This window comes from Syngnathus leptorhynchus, chromosome 5 (genome assembly GCF_054491065.1).
Source record: "Syngnathus leptorhynchus isolate UIUO chromosome 5, UIUO_Slep, whole genome shotgun sequence".
NCBI classification, from domain to species: Eukaryota; Metazoa; Chordata; class Actinopteri; order Syngnathiformes; family Syngnathidae; genus Syngnathus; species Syngnathus leptorhynchus.
Genome location: NC_141199.1, coordinates 4,125,881 through 4,142,458, shown reverse-complemented (window position 1 = coordinate 4,142,458; position 16,578 = coordinate 4,125,881). Strand labels below are relative to the sequence as shown.

General features: G+C 44.1%; 1 protein-coding gene across 5 annotated transcripts in view; it reads right to left on the bottom strand.

Annotated features, from left to right (window-relative positions):
* LOC147056268 (uncharacterized) overlaps positions 1-13,048 on the bottom strand; it is an 89,100-nt gene extending 76,052 nt beyond the window's left edge. For 2 of the 5 annotated variants that reach the window (XM_085911723.1, XM_085911724.1), the window contains exon 1: positions 2,385-4,000. The gene's annotated coding sequence lies outside the window, so the exon portion shown is untranslated. Of the gene's footprint in view, positions 1-2,384; positions 4,045-4,108; positions 4,280-12,901 lie in introns of those variants that run through there. The other 3 variants (XM_085911722.1, XM_085911721.1, XM_085911719.1) reach the window with 3 other exon arrangements.
* Positions 13,049-16,578: the final 3,530 nt, after the last annotated feature.

The following is a 16,578-nucleotide window of genomic DNA, read 5'->3' as shown; positions in this document are numbered from 1 at the left end:
AAGATGACCAGAAATGAATAGATATTTATTTTAACTATTAAACAAATACCTCATACTTGCTCTCTAAGAAACATTTGCCCTCATGATAAAAAAAATAGAAAAAAATAAATAAAAAAAACAGAGCACATCGAGTGGCCATACATGGTCAGAACTCTGCAGCTCAAGCCGTGAGCTGCACAGAAGGCATTAGTGCTGAAACCAAGCAAAAATGCACACAAATACAAACGTTTCTACTCAGTTCTGCATTGTGGCATCTTGACTGGCATCAGGGGAGTGGAGTGCTCAAGATTCTCATCAATGTCAACCAAATACATCATGAAATATAAATATCATGAAAAGTATGTGATTTTTCTTTTGGCTTTTGCATATGCATGCAAAGCAACCATTTAGCACTGGGAAATAATGCACAAGGGCCCCCCAAAAAACAGACTATTTGGTACACAGAGACAGTAAGTCCATGAAAATTCAAAATTCGTAAAAAAAAACAACCCAAAGCAAAACTGCATGCGCAGAACATCTTGAAAATAGGCATCAGGCAAAATGAGACAAAGGGAATAGCAAACAACATGCTAGAATAAAAAAACGGTATTCAAGAGACAATTGCCCTCATTTACTAACGTGCGTGCAGACCAATTTGTGCAGAAGACGTACATATGGATGTAAAGAGTGATTCATCGATAATTTGGTGCCTGAATTTGTGCGTATTCAGCAATTAAATTCAGAACATCCACAGAATATACGTACACACAACTAATGAGGGATCTTGTAATACAAACTTTTTAAAAATAGGATAGACTGATAAAGTTATGAACTTCTCTCGCAGCTGTTTTCATTTCTTTGGATTAACTTGACTTGCCACTATGACTAATAAAACATGAACTAATAGGACAAAGCAGGTTTGTGCGAATGAATACATAGAACTTTTGAAGAAGAATGCTTCATTTTGTAATGTACAACTGATGGACCTTGGACATTAAAGGACTGTGTGATATCTGATATTTGGGTATCAATCCATACCAAGTATTGCGGATCCTGATACCAAGTAGATTGCTTGTCCTATTAAATAACATGTTTTGTGCAAATTGAACTCTCTTGTTAAGTTCTTAACTGTGGAAAGATAATGGAATGAAAGTTACAAAGTACTACAAAGTAGTAGTAATCTGCATATTCTACTGTAGTTCCTGCCTCTCTTAAATTCCTTTAGATATTAAAGAGCTAACTGGTAGATAAAAAATATCAAATAAAGCATAATACTATGACTCAACGTAAACTGTATGAAATGATTATTTGAAAATAACTGAAATCATAGAAATAAATGTAAAGGATCGATATTAGCCGTTTGGTATCGATAGTTGGATCAATCCAAACAGCCTTATTAGGTATGTATGCCCTGTGGGGATGGGCCAGATAGCTTAACAGTTTCAGCTGTCAATATGTTACAAGGTACTGGGATGCCATCTGACTGTAAAATTACCTCTGTGTGAGAACCTTGGGTTGTGTATCAGGGATTGTAAATAATCCATTGCAAATTCTTTTCCAGGCCCAAAATACATCAAAAGCAAATTTCCCATTTGTCATTATGTACTGACATGCCTACAGGAAGTGGACAGCTGCCTTTCGCCTAACATGGAGGTGCTGCATGCATTGTTTATTACATCTCAGCAACTAATTACCATAATTTGTAACTGAATAATGGTGTATAACATTTTGTTTACCTCAAAGTCCTCCTGTTTATTCCCCATCCTTGATTAAACAGGAAGTAGCCTGCTAACTAAAACAAACCTAAATGGTAAGCTAAATTAAATTGTTTCACATTTATTAGAGTGCATCCTTGGTGGAGGTCTAAACTCTTGTGGCATTCTAGTTTTTATTATCATTAGGCATTGCTGAAACAACAGATGTAATGGTGGCCAGTGATTTTTGCACAGAAAGGTGTGGGGGAATGCTGCTGTATAGTACGAACAATTTTGAAAGGATTAAGTCTTGTTTACATTGTTCAGTAGTTGTGTTCAGCAACAGGGCCATCAAACGGGCATCGCCTTCAAGGTCCCAATCCACTTATCACTGATGGTAACCAATGTCAAATGTGTGCTGTCTTTACAGAAATTCTTTGAAAGCTGCCACCTGATCAAAGGCTGAAATTTACATTCCAAGATCAAAGACATTTTCAAAAAGCAGAAATGTGTAATATTCTCCCAACACAGGTTAATGTTAAATGATTGACTAGCATTGCACAGGTCAACATTTCAAAGTCCATAAAACATTCACTTCCCAAATGCAATGAAAGTACACTTACATACTATGTCCATACAGACAATCACATATACATACTAGTGATGCAGAAAGCATGAAGGCAACGTTTGCCTATCAAGGACATAACTTACCAAACCTGTAACTTCTAGCTCAGAATTTCTTTTTAGTTGCGCAGTCAAGAAATGTGCGTGTAGGGGAGAAAATTCATGGAAGCACCGTCAGATCGCCTCCTCTCCCTGCTTCAGTCTAGCATGTACTTGACTATGTGTCCTCACGTACACAATCTTATACACAGACATTCCTCGTCCGCATAAACACACACATAGTCACACAACCCCACACTGCACTGCACACTCATGCGTCACATCAAATTATCACTGCTGTGGGCAGGCGCGAGAGAGGGAAGACTACGCAGTATGTGACGTGGTCATAAGTGGGAAGGGGGAGGTAGGGAGCCCGAGGCACCGCGTTATATGGTTTGCTTCTGGCAGTTCAGAGGGAAGAAAAAAATTGTGCATGCCACAGACAGAGCAGAGCAACACACAAACACAGACAGACCAGTTCAGGGTGGAAGGTATGATTCAGTTGTGTGTTTGTACGAGATGTTGGTGGGTAGGTGGATGCGTGACTAGCAGATAATCCACGCCTTCTCAAGGTCCACCGTCCACCCAAAACGTAGGAGGTCAGGTAAATTATGCCCCCCCTCCTGTTCCGGGTCAAATGAGGGAAAGGAGAGAAAAAGATCAGAGGGGTTTGAGTGAAGCCAAAGTGGCAGTACAAAAGTACAAATATTTAACTATTATCATCATCCTCAATGTCATCATTATTATTGTTCCTGATATTCTCGAAAGTGTGATAAGCACTTTCATCACCAGTTTATAATAATCTCCCACCTCCTGTGAAATATATACTAGCAGTATCTTCAGCTATTTGGTGTCTAATGAGGCTCCGCAGTAGGAGTAATACCTACAGTAGTTTACAACGAGGCTTGCTGCCTGGCTATACTAAATTATATTTTGAAAACAATATCCATCCATCCATTTGTTAGTTAACTGAATGTTGTCGGTCACTTACCGTATTTTACGGACCACAAGGCCCACCGGACTGACTATAAGGTGCACCTTCAATGAATAGCCCATTTTAAAACTTTGTCCTTATATAAGGCGCACTGGATAAGGCACACCATTAATGCATCAGGTCAGATTTTTAATCCAAATCAAATCATTCTCCATTTTATCTTTTTTATTTCAACTTCAGATGCAACAAATTACTTTATAATCACAAAATAATGATCCATAGTCTTTTTGATTCATGATTCATAGTCTTCAGCGGGCCACTTAGGATTGATTTCATGACACAATGCTTCGGGCCAGTTTAAATTTAGGAATTTGGTCCATATATAAGGCACACCGGACTATAAGGCGCACTGTCGGCCTTTGAGAAAATTTTAGGTTTTTAGGTGCGCCTTATAGTGCAGAAAATACGGCAAATGTTGTACAGAGGTTGAGATCAACCGGAGTCAACTTCCCTGTTTGGCATGCACAAACTTGGTCAATAAAGCTGATTCTGATCCAACCATCTATGTTCTGTACCTCTTGTCCCCACAGGGGTCGCGGGCGTGCTGGAGCCTATCCCAGCAGTCATCGGGCAGTAGGCAGGGGACACCCTGAACCAGTTGCCAACCAATGGCAGGGTGCATATATACAATGCTCACGTTTCCCCTTTAGCGCACTAACAATTGGTGAACCTTTGTGGGAGGGCAGCGTAAAAAATAAAAAGCCTTTCAGGCCTACAAGTATGTCACAATGGTGACACGGTGCTAGTTGGAGGCAAAAGAAGGAAAGTCAGTACTCACGGTGCCACGTGTAAAAAAATGTCATCTTGTTGTGGTTTTGGTTGCCAAAGCCACAATAGCCGTGGCCTTGTGGTCCACCTGGCAGTTCACCGGCAATGGTTGGCTAACACTCAGTGGCGGACTCCGCTTGGCTGTCTGACTCTGAGCTGTAAATTTAGCATTGCTAAACCTCTGAAAAGCATAACCAATCGCCATCAAAATTAATATGCACATTCCTCTTATTTTCCACTTCAACTTGTAACATAATTTTAAAAATAATCAGCACAATAGTTTGGATTTTGTGAGGTGCCTGGTACATTCTCCTCTACTGTCCCTGTCGTTGACTTGGCAGCACCAGTGACCGCATGACATAAAAGTCGTACTCAGATATTCACTGTTTTTCGCATTCATTCCTATCTAAACACGGTTGAAATATGCTTATATAGATTTTCAAGCGAGCGCGCTAGATCTTTTTACCTCCAGCTATCCCACCCCCCAAAATGACGCCATATTGTTTCAGAACTCTAAAGGGGTCTCTTTGTCTGGCAAGTCTTTCAGCACAAAAGACAACCCTTTCTTCTTCACCTTCACCTTCATCTTCTTCCGCTTATCCGGGGTCGGTTCGCGGGGGCAGCAGCTTTAGGAGGGACTCCCAGACCTCCCTCTCCCCAGTCACTTCCTCCACCTCATCCCGGGGGATCCCAAGGCGTTCCCAGGCCAGCCGAGAGACGTAGTCTCTCCAGCGCGTCCTGGGTCGTCCCCGGGGTCTCCTACCGGTGGGACATGCCCGGAACACCTCCCCGGGGAGGCGTCCAGGAGGCATCCTGATGAGATGCCCAAGCCACCTCATCTGGCTCCTCTCAACGTGGAGGAGCAGCGGCTCTACTCCGAGTCTCTCCCGGATGACCGAGCTTCTCACCCTATCTCTAAGGGAGAGCCCGGACATCCTGCGGAGGAAACTCATTTCAGCCGCTTGTATCCTGGACCTCGTTCTTTCGGTCACGACCCATAGCTCGTGACCATAGGTGAGGGTAGGAGCGTAGATCGACCGGTAAATCGAGAGCTTTGCCATTTGGCTCAGCTCTCTCTTCGCCACGACGGACCGGTACAGAGTCCGCATTACTGCCGACACTGCACCAATCCGCCTGTCAATCTCACGCTCCATCCTGCCCTCACTCGTGAACAAGACCCCAAGATACTTGAACTCCTCCACTTGGGGCAGGATCTCATCCCCGATCCGGAGAGGGCATTCCACCCTTTTCCGACCGAGGACTCGGATTTGGAGGTGCTGACCCTCATCCTGACCGCTTCACACTCGGCTGCGAACCGCTCCAGTGAGAGTTGAAGATCACGGACTGAAGAAGCCAACAGCACCACGTCATCTGCAAAAAGCAGTGACGCGATGCTGAGGTCTCCAAACCGGACCCCCTCAACGCCTCGGCTGCGCCTAGAAATTCTGTCCATAAAAATTATGAACAGAATCGGTGACAAAGGGCAGCCTTGGCGGAGTCCAACCCTCACTGGGAACGAATCCGACTTACTGCCGGAAATGCGGACCAAACTCTGGCATCGGTGATACAGGGACCGAACCGCCCTTATCAGTTGGCTCGGCACCCCGTACTCCTGAAGCACCCTCCAGAGAACCTCCCGAGGGACACGGTCGAACGCCTTCTCCAAATCCACAAAGCACATGTGGACTAGTTGGGCGAACTCCCATGCACCCTCGAGGATCCTGTCGAGGGTGTAGAGCTGGGGGGGCCGTTCCTCCCAATCACGCCCTTCCAGGTCTCACTGTCATTGCCCACGTGAGCATTGAAGTCACCCAGTAGAACGATGGAGTCCCCAGAAGGAGCGCTCTCCAGCACTTCCTCCAGGGACTCTAAGAAGGGTGGGTACTCTGAGCTGCCGTTCGATGCATAGACACAAACAACAGTCAGGACCCGTCCCCCCACCCGAAGGCGGAGGGAGGCTACCCTCTCGCTCACCGGGGTGAACCCCAATGTGCAGGCGCCCAGCCGGGGGGCAATAAGTATGCCAACACCTGCTCGACGCCTCTCACCGTGGGCAACTCCAGAGTGGAAGAGAGTCCAGCCCCTCTCGAGAGGGCTTGTACCAGAGCCCAAACTATGTGTGGAGGCAAGTCCGACTACGTCTAGTCGGAACCTTTCTGCCTCACACACCAGCTCGGGCTCCTTTCCAGCCAGAGAGGTGGCATTCCATGTCCCTAGAGCCAGCCTCTGCAGCCGGGGATCGGACCGCCAAGGTCCCCGCCTTTGGCCGCCGCCCAGCTCACTATGCACCCGACCCCTTTGGCCCCTCCTATAGGTGGTGAGCCCATTGGAAGGGGGACCCACGTCTTCTTTTCGGGCTATGCCCGACCGGACCCCATGAGCGAAGGCCCGGCCACCAGGCGCTCGCCTTCGAGCCCCACCTCCAGGCCTGGCTCCAGAGAGGGGCCCCGGTGACCCGCGTCCGGGCGAGCGAAATCCATATATCTTTTTCATCAACCCTTCCCTCACTCAAAAAACACTTCAAGGTCCCTGTGAACGTCGAGGTAGCCTGACGAGTGCAATCAAATTTGTTTAGTATTTAGGTATATGAGTTCATGCATTGTGTTGGTTTTGTTCTTTGAACAAGGTGATTTTATGCTCGAGTAAAAAACATCTGTCTTGAATTTTTATTCTTTTTTTTTTTTTCACTAAAGAGGGGTTCGATGAATGTGCATATGAAACTGGTGGGGTTCAGTACCTCCAACAAGGTTAAGAACCACTGATCGGTATAAAACGCCGCATTAACAACCTCGCCCCTTCATACCTGACTGACCTCCTCCACATTAACCGGACCGGAAGTGAGTGAACGCTGGCGCGTTTTGCTGCCGCTGCTCTCTGGACAATTTTTGATTGTTTTTGACGTTTTGCTCGATTTCCTGCAGCTGATCACTAAACTTGGACGAATGTCGTACTCTTGGTTTTATTCTTGGACAACTCTCAAGTGGACTTGTTTGTTTGTAGCGTGGTTGCCTACACTGTCCAGCTGCTACCTGTGTGCTAGCTGGTCGCTGCTCCGCTGTTTTCCTGTCTGGCCCGTGTATCATACTCTATGCTCTGGTGGACCTCCCTGTCCGCCATGATTCATCCAGCATGAAGTCAACCCGGATTCATTACACAAACGCAGTGCTTCTCCAGCTCCGGCACTGCCGGTTTGCTCCCCCACCTGCACTGCAATGCTTTCCGGACATCGCTCGCCGTCACCACCGGAGATACAGCCACCGTGGAGCTCGACGCAACTACCACATCGATGACTCCACTGCCATCAATACCATCTGGTCCTACACCCGCCGCCATCCACCGAGAAACATGAACAAGAAGGTGGATCACAGTGCATTGGCTAGCCTAGCTAGGGTAGCTAATGCTTCCTGCTCGGACCAACACTGTGACGTCAATCTGGGACTACTTAACATTCGCTCCCTCACCGGCAAAGGACAGCTGCTACAGGACCTCCTCCTTGACAGCAAGTTTGACTTTCTGTGTTTGACTGAAACATGGCAACATCCTGGTGACTTTTCTCAGTTGAATGAATCATGTCCACCCGGGTTTGTTTATATGAGCAAACCACGCCTCACTGGTCGAGGAGGAGGTCTAGCAATATTTCATCGTGAAACTTGGAAGGTCTCATCTCTTTCGGTGCCAGAGACCAGTTCTTTTGAATCGGTTGCTCTGCAGCTAAGTGGACCCACTCCAATTATTTTAGCTAATATCTACCGTCCACCCAAACCAAATAAGGACTTCATTTCGGAATTCACTACATTCCTCACTCACATCTGCTCACTTTCATCCAACATCATTCTGCTTGGGGACTTCAATATCCACATGGACAATTCCAACACCACTCTCACTAAGGATTTTAAGTTCTGCCTAGACAGTTTTGGACTTAAACAACACATTAATTTCCCCACCCACACCAAAGGCCATATTCTAGACCTAGTCTGCTGCTCTGGTGTCACTCCTCTTAACTGCTCTCCTGTTGATCTGGGAGCCGGCCTCTCTGATCACTTACTAGTTTCTTTTAACCTCAGTCTCACACTGTCCAAAATCAAACAATCCCGTACCATATCCTTCCGCAATATCAAAAATATCAACATAGCAGATTTCACCTCAGCCATTGGCAGTCTCCCCCCCGTCACTCCCCCATATACCCTGGATCAGCTTGTTTCTGCTTACGACACTGGTCTACAAACTCTGCTAAACTCATTTGCCCCCCTCAAAACCCGAACTGTTTCTTTCCCCCACTCTGCAGCCTGGTTCTCACCTCATCTACGTCAACTGAAAGCCAAAGGACGACAGCTGGAACGGCTTTCTCGCAAAACTGGACTCATGATTCATAAACAGTTGTACCATACTCACAAAATGCAATATAAGGCTGCAATTTCCTCCGCTAAATCACACTATTTTGCGGAGAAAATTGCAGCTGGTGCGGGGAACACCAGAGCTCTGTTTTCCATCATTAATAATTCAACCCGCCCACGTGACTCCCTCCCCCCACACTTCTATTCTACCGGCCACTGTAACACCCTGATGTCCTTCTTTGACAATAAAATAGCCACTATCCACCAACAACTGACCTCTCACATGTCTAGCTATTCATCTTCCTTCCTTCCTCATCCCACCCCCACTTCTCTTTCCTGCTTCCAACTTCCCTCTGCTGCTGATCTATCCAAACTCATTCGAAATTTAAAGCCATCTACATGTCAACTTGACCCTCTGCCTACTCCTCTGGTTTTAGCTTCCCTCCCCTCTCTGCTCCCCTTGATTACTGCTATTATCAATTCTTCCCTCACCTCTGGTTCTGTCCCTCTATCTCTCAAATCTGCTACAGTTACCCCGATTATTAAAAAACCAGGTTTAGATCCCAATATTCTCAGTAACTTCCGTCCCATCTCCAACCTGCCATTTCTCTCCAAAATTCTTGAAAAAGTGGTTGCTTCTCAGATTCACACTCACCTCACTAATAATAATCTATACGAACAGTTCCAGTCTGGTTTTCGCCCTCGACACAGTACAGAAACAGTCCTTATTAAAATCACTAATGATCTCCTGATTGCAGCCGACTCTGGTCTCATATCCATACTCATTCTTCTTGATTTAAGTGCAGCTTTCGACACCATCTCTCACTCCATCCTCTTAGAAAGACTAGCCGCTATTGGACTGGCTGACACACCCCTGCACTGGTTTCACTCTTACCTCTCTGGCCGTTCTCAATTTATCCAGTTAAAATCTTTCACATCTCACCCCTCCCCCGTGTCCTCTGGTGTTCCCCAGGGTTCTGTTCTTGGTCCCCTCCTATTTATCATTTATCTCCTCCCACTTGGTCAGATTCTCCGTAAACATAACATTAATTTTCACTGTTACGCGGACGACACCCAGCTCTATATCTCTTCAAAACCCCCTTTCAGCCTCGCAACCTCCTCTCTCAGTGCGTGCCTTCAAGAAATAAAATCCTGGTTCACCTCAAACTTCCTTAAACTAAACAGCGACAAAACTGAGGTAATCCTTATAGGTTCCAAAGCTTCTCTCAATAAACAACCCTGTTTTACTCTCACCATTGACACCGCCTCGGTTTCCCCTTCCCCTCAGACAAAGAGTCTGGTTGTCGTCCTTGATTGCAACCTATCATTCAGCACCCACATAAACAACACTATCCATTCCGCTTATTTTCACCTCCGTAACATTAATCGCCTCCGCTCATCACTCACCCTATCCAGCGCTGCTATCTTAGTCCACTCACTTGTCACCTCTCGCTTAGATTACTGCAACTCCATCCTTTTTGGTCTCCCTCAAAAACTCCTCCATAAATTGCAACTGGTCCAGAATGCTTCTGCTCGCATTGTCACTGGAACCAATGTCTACCATCATATCACTCCCGTTCTACACCAACTGCACTGGCTCCCCATAAAACAGCGCATTGATTATAAAATTCTCCTTCACACATTCAAGGCCATCCATAACCTTGCTCCTCCATACCTGTCTGACCTCCTTCATGTACACAGTCCTACCCGGTCTCTCAGGTCTGCCTCCAGTATCACCCTCACTGTCCCCTCATTTCATCTGTCAACTATGGGGGCCAGAGCCTTCAGTTGCTCTGCCCCTCGCCTCTGGAATTCCCTCCCCCCGGACATCAGAAACATTGACTCTATCGAACTTTTTAAAACTCACCTCAAAACCCACCTGTTTAGGCAGGCATTTGTCTAAGTTTATTTGCTCTGCTCAATAGGTCTCTTTGCTTTTAGACTTCTCTTCTTTTAATTGTGTCGATTTTATGTGTGTTCGGCGACCTTGAGTGCCGTGAAAGGCGCCATACAAATAAAATGTATTATTAACATTCCCACCTGGTCTCTTAGGTCCGGATCTACTATTACCCTCACCATCCCCCTATTCTGTCTGTCCACTATGGGAGCTAGAGCCTTCCCCTGGTCTGCCCCCCGTCTCCAGAACTCTCTCCCCCCTGACATTTGAAACATTGACTCCATTTTATAGTTTGCATCCCACCTAAAAACCCACCTCATTAAGCAAGCATATACTTGAAACCCTCATTCTGCTGCAGATGTTTCCTTGCTTTTATACTGTTTTTATATTTGATTGTGTATGTTATTTTATCTTTGAACGGCGTCCTTCAGTGCCATGAAAGGCGCCTTACAAATAAAATGTATTATTATTATTTATTATTGATCTATTTAGAACAGGACAATGCAAAGGACAATCTGTGATCTAACCCGTAATACGGTGACAGCAGTAATGGCCATTGTGCACTAGTGTACATGATTGCTTTGACCAGACATGGGCAAACTATGGCCACATCCGGCCCATGGGGCCGTTTATTATGTATTATTAAACCTTATTTTGGTCAACTTCCCTGCAATGACTGCGTTTCCCCAGTAGATGGGGAAACGCCCGCCCGCGCATTTACTCCCAGAAGCCGTGTCAGAAAGCTCAGTGCACACTCGCAAGTGCGTGTACGTACTCAGAAGTATGGACCTGGCGTACACCACGCTCTTTTTCTATCAATGCCGAATTTCGAATATGGGCTGTGACTTCAGCATTCTCGTAATTCGCGCGCTGAGCTTTCAGATACAGTTTTACGCTAAAGCTACCCACAAACCTTCCCCTGAAATCCTTCCATTAAAACGAGTGGCCCAAGGAAAAGAAAGGTGGACACTGAGTGCCGAGTGTTTAAAGAAGAGTGGACAATTTGGCTCGACTGCGTGTGTGAGCAGATGTTCAGCCACATGAACATCAACAAAGTCCCGTCACAGATTTAGGTTAACAGACCAACACCTTGGGTCTATCCTAAAGATTGCTACAACAAATTTTACTCCAGACTATGATACACTAGCAAAAAAGGGGAGACCAACAACACCGTTCCCACAGAAAATGAAGGGGAGTTTCTATAATTTGTTATAAAAAAAAAGCATTTTGAAAATAATTTGTAATATTATTACAATAAATATAATAGAAACTAGCGACCATTCTCATTTTCAAACAATGCAGGATGCTCAAGGACATTACCTATTTGCGACTAATCTTAACTTTTAAAGTTCTTAAGGCCAACTTTAAGGAAGTGTTTCCCGTTTCCTCGCCAGGTGTTTGTGAGTTGAAGCTCCGCTCTGATTTTCAGATATCCGTCACCATGTTGCCGCTTTGATTTCTTTATTACTTTATTTAGATGTATTCTTTCACTGATTCTTCAAGATGTAATTTCACCTCATAAGATAAACATCGTTCATAAATCTGACCTGCAGGCGCTGAAGTGATGGAAACGGTTATTCATAATAACTGTAGTATTTGAGAATCCCTGATAGTTTTTTGGGTGAAATACTTTTTTAATGCTTTTAATCAATGCATTTGTTTTCAAAAGGTTTTTTATATCCATGCTTTACTACCTACTAAAGGCAAAAACCTTTTATGCAATGACCTTTACATGTCATTTATATTACTTGACATAAACACTACATCCATCTGCTCCAGATTCAGCCCCTCGGTCAAAATTTAAAACCCAATTCGGTCTGCAAGGCAAAATGTTTGCCCAGCCCTGGCTTAGACCAATGTTTCCCAACCTTTACTGAGCAAATCTGTCCATTTTACATCATAAAATATCACAGCACACCACCCAAACAAAGATATCACACAAAAACAAATACTGATGATAATCCTGTCTCAATCGTCAACATTCAGTAAAGGCTTTGTTGAATTTCTGACAATTTGGGGAACTTCAGGGAATATTGAAATACTGAAATTTTCAAAATCTTAAGAACGTCATCTGTAGCCTACATGTCTTATTTGGTATTGCAGAGACCATAGCGATCCCTAAACATGCTTCACGGTGACGTCATTGAAAATGCCTTCCAACCAACATATTTCGAGGAAGGACGGGGTTTCAATGTATTCCACATCTTACACGTAAATTATTAACTTAAAGACATTAACTTAAAAAATGTACGTTAGAGTTTACTAAGTCTTGTTGATATAGCCCCTACCTTTACGGTGAACCCTGCAAAAAGCACAGTATTTTCATCGTCATATTTTCCACCCAAGAATTGTAGGTTTAGTTTTCTTTGACTTCCCATCATCTTAAAGAGTTGCACCCTTTCGCGTCTAATGTTTCGCCAACGTTTATTCAGTTCAAAGGAGGCTTGTTAAGAGTTATTGGCATTTCAATAACATCATAATACCCAGGTTAAGCGTGAACCGACGTTAGTTATTGGTGCTCAAGAAGACAACAGTCGCTAGAGTACCAAGAAACCAGAGAGGTTAAACTCACCGTCTTCAGCAGACCTAAGAAGGATTTACTTGAAGTAGGCGGGCGAAGAAGCTGCACGCGACATTCAACTGCTCCTGCTGGGACAAAATGTGTAACGCAACTAAAGCATTTCTCGAAGCGCCACCTGAGACACGTAATACACACAGACGCTCACACACGCCTACGCTTTTCCTATTTCGCACACCTACCACGCGGACAGGGAGACAAGTCAAACTCCACGCAGGAAGGCTCGAGAGAGATTCGAAAACAACTTCAGTTACAGGCAGACCGTCGTTCTTACGATGTTGCCATTACAGCCAAACTTGGACCTAAATCATAGCAGATATTTGCAAATAAAAATATAAGGTTAAATTACCTTTCCACCCTTTTATCAAATCACCCTAAATTCCTCATGTGCACAAGTAGATAATCTTGGATTTCCAGCAGTCAGTAGTATTTGTTTGTACAGCCGCTAGGAGGTGCTAAACACGGTCAAAAATGTGAAGGCTCACCTGAACCGCTCCAGCATTACAGTATCTATCAAAATGCGATTTGTTAAAATACATGACAAATATTTCATGTAACCATTATGTTACAATCAAATCCCTGCTTACGCGTTTGTGCTGCACTTGCCTGTACCACGGAACACTTGCTCCACTGTGTAAAATACACTTGCGTGAAGCTGCCCCCCAACCCACGCAAAATTTCATTTGTGCGAAGCTTCACACAGGTGTAAAATACACCTCGTTCACAGAACTTTTTTTTTTCAGATTAGGTGATACAATGTTGTATCCGAAATATTCACTCGATCAGTTTTATTTCGCAACTCAGTGTTCTGCCCTCAGAATTGTTTTCTTGATGTTAGAATTGTTTGTGTACTTAAAACTGATTTATTTAATGTATACTTTATGCCCCAAAAAAATCTAGGTAAGGAAGCATACACACCGAGTTATTTGTGGTTCGGAAGCAAACTGGAAAATTTATTTTGAAAATTGCGCATATTTCTGTTGAATCGAATTGACAACTGATGAGTTTGAAGACGTTATCGTAACTCGCGTCATCCAAGCGAATCGTTCTCCTCTCGTTATGCTCACGGAATCAATGGCTGCAAGTTATCATTGTTTTTGTTGGATAACTATTATTGTTTATAAGAAGAATACTCGTAGAAGAAACAAAGTGTTGTTTCACTTGCAGTTTTACTCTGTGTTTTACACTGGGCGGAAATAAAGGGAGCAAGACGCTCTGACTACTGGGACAAGTGTTCTATACATGAGTTTGGCTGGCTGATGAACTGAAAACGTCCACGAAATACATAACGCACAGGGAGATGTGCAACACAGTTTTTACATTTCTCAATTTGTAGTGCATGAAATATAGTACTTTTTAAATATTTCTCAACACAGCACACGAGATACACTCGAAACATTAGTATTTTTCAAGGCATAGTATGTGAGCTGGACTATCAAATTTTAGTTTGAGACATGTACTCAAAGTTAATTCTGAACAAAACTGATGTCCACACCATATCTATAATCATTTAATAATGTCAGAAAAAACAATGAGACAATTTTAAACAAGTGTTTTACCTAAATAATATGCACTTATAAAACACAAAATGTACAAAAATAGTGCTAGTTATAATAGCAAAATATAAGGAAAAGTAACTAACTCCAGCATAATATTAAATATACAAAACAAGCTATGAACTTCTGTGCAGTACTTCTACAGACAAGATACAGGCAGTCCATCAAAGTATGTTATGCAACTAGACATTAAACACAGCATCTTAAAGCTGGTATACTTGTCACGGTGTGGAATGGAGCAGGGCGACCAAGTGCAGCTTGGACCAGGGTTTATTGGCGGAACTCAAAATCCAGACTCTACAAACTGACATGACTTGACAAAACAATAACGTGACTGACTAACCAAAACGTACTTCAAGATGACAGGAACAAAAAGGACATGAAGACGACACCACAACAAAAACCAGCAACCGCAACAAAACGACATTAATGATCCGACGGGGAGTGACACGCATACAGGGTTTAAATAAGAGACTGGTAATGAGAGGCAGGTGGGAACAATCATACCAAAATAATTGGAAAACAGGTTGGAGAGGTGGAGTTTGCGAAAGTGTTGAATGATGGCAATCTGTTGCTTATGTGTATCTCTGAAGAGCAGGTTGCAAAAGCTCAAAGGCTGCAAGTTATTGGGAAGAGTGAGGTGGAAAAGGTGGCGAGGGTTGGAGGAGAAGGAAGTAAAGGAGTGATGCTTGTGAGAAATCTTAAGATGAAGAGTGATGTGGTGCAGAGTGCAAAGCGGTTGACTAAGGGAGTTGAGAAAAGTGTCAGTGAGTCTGTGCTAGTGCTATTCAGTTCAAAGGATATACCTGAGGAAGTGTACTTTGGATTCATGAGGTACAGAGTGAGAGAGTTTGTGCAGAAGCCAATGAGGTGTTTCCCGTGTCAGACGTTTGGGCATGTGGCAAAGTTCTGTAAAGGGGTTAAAAGGTGTGCTAAATGTGGGGGAGACCATGAGTATGGGGAGTGTGGTGAGGGAGTGAGTTCAATATGCTGCAATTGTGGTGGGAAGCACCGCGCAGCATACTGGGGATGTGAAGTGATGAGAAAAAAGGCAGAGATTCAGTGTAAAGGTGAAGGACAAAGTATCCTATGCTGAGGCAGCCAGAAGGGTGGGAGGAACAGAGAGGAATGGTGGAGGGAATGTCAGTGGAGGTCGGCTCAGGGAATGCTGGGAGCCAGAGGTAAAGTAGGGAAAAGGAGTCCAGGGCACAGGAAGAGAAGAAGGAGCTGGTTATATTCATTCCAAGGGTAATTAATGTTATGGCTGAGGTTAAATTCAAGACTGAGAGGATTCAAATTATCACAAAGGCTGCTATCCAACATCTAGGTTTGGTGGGATCAAAGTGGGAGGAGATAAGGGAGGGGCTGAATGGACAGCCAAACCAGGAAGCAGGTAGTCTAGAATGATTCTACTGATTATGTTACTCTTGCAATGGAATGCTAGGAGTTTGTTAGCAAATGGCCAAGATTTTAAGATTTTATTGACAGCAGGAGTGTGAAGCCAGATATATGTGTTCAGGAGACATGGTTAAGACCTGATCTGGATTTTGTTTTGAGTGACTATGTTGTCTTCAGGAGGGATAGAGACCAAGGTAATTGAGGGGGGTGTGCAACATTTGTAAGAAAGGGAGTGCCATATAGGGTAGTGTGCCTAGGGACAGAGCAGGAGTATGTGGTGGTGGATGTTTGAGCGGGCAGGAGGAAAGTGGCGACAATAAACTAATATAATCCATGTAAGCAGCTGAAGTTATGAGTTGGAGAAGGTAGAGGGACAGGATGGCGATAGTGTTATATGGTGTGGGGATTTTAACGCTCATAATACATTATGGGGATGGGAGAAAACCGATAATAATGGGCAGGTAATTGAAGAAATGTTGAATGGTAGAAACTTAGTGTGTGTTAATGATGGTAAAAAGCCTAGGATAGATGTAAGTACTGGAAAGGAGTCCGTATTAGATCTTACTATAGTGTCTGGAGGACTGGCGCCGAGGTGTGAATGGGAGGTATACGACAGAGGGACCATGGGGAGTGATCACTATCCAATTCTGTGTAAAATGGACGTCGATGTGGCGTTGAATGTAGAGTATGAAGGTGCAGCTATATGGAAAGAGCCCA